Source organism: Dioscorea cayenensis, chromosome 9 (genome assembly GCF_009730915.1).
Source record: "Dioscorea cayenensis subsp. rotundata cultivar TDr96_F1 chromosome 9, TDr96_F1_v2_PseudoChromosome.rev07_lg8_w22 25.fasta, whole genome shotgun sequence".
Classification (NCBI taxonomy): domain Eukaryota; kingdom Viridiplantae; phylum Streptophyta; class Magnoliopsida; order Dioscoreales; family Dioscoreaceae; genus Dioscorea; species Dioscorea cayenensis.
In genome coordinates this window covers 26599767-26602571 of record NC_052479.1, presented here as the reverse complement: position 1 = coordinate 26602571, position 2805 = coordinate 26599767, and the positions used below count along the sequence as shown (strand labels likewise).

The window sequence follows — 2805 nt, the reverse complement described above, 5'->3', positions numbered from 1 at the left end:
CCAAACAGTCACATAGAGAATTTCTTAGGAGTGTGCGATATGCTCAAGATCAATGGTGTCACGGATGATGATATCAAGTTGAGAGCCATCCCATTTTCCATGAAGAGGAGAGCGAAGCAGTGGATATGCTCATTACCTAGAGCATCGATCACTACATGGAAGGAGATGGTAGATGCTTTTCTTGCCCGTTGTTTCCCTACCAGAAAATCTGCAAAGCTTAGGAATAAGATCTCGTCCTTTATGCAAATGGAATTGGAGTCTCTATTTGAGACATGGGAAAGGTTCAAGGAACTCCTGTGAAAATGTCATCAACATGGGTTTCGATAGTGGATGATCATTCAGACTTTTTACAATTGATACCAAGTACAAGACAGCTACTTGATGTAGCAACAGGAGATACTTTAGGTAGCAAGACCACCGGAGAAGCCCGGAAATTAATTGAAGAAATGGGGTTAAACAGCTACCAATAAAATGCTAGGGAGAAGAAGAAAGTGGCCGGCATCCATGAGATCGATGCGGTTACATCGTTGGTGGCCCAAGTGGAGGTATTGAGTAAGAAGTTAGATACTATAACTTCTTTGAGATTGGCAACCATAACGAGTTGTGATGGATGTGGAGGAGGACATGCCTCATCCGATTACCCAATAGCCATTAGTGGTACACCCTCTGCCAAGCAAGTTGACTATGTGGGTAATGCAATGAGAAACCAAGGCAATCCTTATAGCAATACCTACAATTCATGCTGGAGGAACGACCCTAATTTTTCATGGAACAACCAAGGCAACAAAAGGCCACCACACCATCGGGTTTTCAACAACATCAAGCCCCAAACATAGAGAATAGAGTTTCAGGTTGAAGACCTGGATGTCCAATCTATAGAAAGCATTGACCTAATTTGTGCAATCATCGGATATACAGTATCAATTGGTCGAGGCTACACTTCGCAGCCACACCACTTCATTGCATAATTTAGAAAATCAAATGGGAAAATTGCGAAATCTCTATCAAAGAGACCACAAGGAAGCTTGCCAAGCAATACTGAGACTAATCCAAGAGAGCAAGTGAAGGTGATCACTTTGAGAAGTGGTCATGAGAGTTGAAGGTAGGCCTCCAAGTGAGAAGACTAATGTTAAAGCACCCGAGCTCATGGAGGTTGAGGAGAAAGCCAACAAAGAAAAGGCAGTGGCATCATCACCTTATAAGCCAAGAATCCCTTATCCTTCAAGATTGATGAACGACTAAAATAATAAGCAATACAAGAAGTTCTTGAGTCTATTCAAGCAATTGCACATCAATATTCCTTTTGTAGAGTCGTTGTCTCAGATACCTCGGTATGCTAAGTTCTTGAATGATCTTTTGACCAACAAGAGGAAATTTGAAGAGAGTGCATCGGTAATCTTAGATGCCTCTTGTTCAGCAGTTTTGCAAAAGAATATGCTGAACAAGAAGAAAGACCCCAGAAGCTTTGTGATTCCGTGTAACATTGGCAATTTAGGTGATATGCTGAACAAGAATAAAGACCCCAGAAGCTTTGTGATTTTGTCCAACATTGGCAATTTAGGTGAAGAGATGGCATTGGCAGATTCTGGAGCTAGTATTGACATCATGCCATACTCATTCTTTTAAAAGCTGGGCTTGGGAGTGCCTAGGCCCACTGGGATGACATTACAATTGGCAGACCAAATAGTGAGACATTCGAGGAGCATCATTGAAGACGTGCTTGTCAAGGTGGACAAGTACATATTTCCTATAGACTTCATAGTGTTGGATGTCGATGAGGATGTAGATGTTCCTTTAATACTTGGGAGGCCTTTCATGCACACTTCCAAGGCACTTATCGACATGGACAGTGGGGAGTTAACACTGAGGGTTGGAGATGACAAGCTCACATACTGCCTCACCGAAGCCATGCGACATTCTCTTGACTTTGATGATACTCTCTACTTTCTTGACATTATCATTGAACTAATCGATGAATATGTACAGAAAATGTTGAATCTAGACCAATACGACGGGTTACTATACCAAGAAGTGGAGAATGAGAAGTTGATGATGCTTGGTCTAGAGGAGAAGGTACCATCTACTCCGGGGATCGTGAAGAAGATCTTCGGGAAGATGAAGCAAGCAAGGAGACACCACAAGAAATGCCCCAAGGTTGTTGGGGATGCGCGAGAATGTAATAAGAGTGACGGACCTTCAAGTGGTAATAAGCCTGACAACTCCCCCTCTACCTTCAAAAGACTATGTTCATCATGCTTCCAAGTCATGGGTAAGAGGAAACCTTCATCTATGAACCCCCATAAGGTAAGACAAGGTGCGTTAAGCTAAGTGACGTTAATCATGCGCTTCTTAGGAGGCAACCTAAGTATTTATTGTTTTCCTAGTTTTTAGTTTAGTGTTTGCATGAATAAGGCTTTAAGTGTTTGGTGTCTTGATTCTTTGATGCTTTTGCTATGATTTTTCTCTTGGACATTGTGGTAATATCATGTGCCTAATCCTTTGTGGCGAAGAATCTTGGTCATTTAAGCATTTTTTTTGTGTTTTCTCTGGTTAAAATTACATTGCTAGGCAGGCTCTAAGTGTCTATTTATGTTCATGAATTTTCTACGGAGCCTACAAAGCTTTCTAAGTGTCCAGAGAAAACACACGCCAGTGTGGAATTTTTGTACAGGCGTGCCTTTTCATTCAGAGCTCATCCAGAGATGGCACAGGGCGTGGACTTGCCCCTGTGAATGACCTTGGGAATTTCACACACCCGTGGGTAATTTTCGCACGGATGTGTGTCATCCTGCAAAGACCTAGCAT

The 2805-nt window shown here is 42.2% G+C and overlaps 1 non-coding gene across 1 annotated transcript; it reads right to left on the bottom strand.

Annotated features, from left to right (window-relative positions):
- Positions 1-213: 213 nt before the first annotated feature.
- On the bottom strand, positions 214-320 carry LOC120269555. Its single transcript, XR_005539205.1, has one exon. It is a non-coding gene; the product is annotated as a small nucleolar RNA R71 (small nucleolar RNA).
- Between the last annotated feature and the right edge of the window lie 2485 nt (positions 321-2805).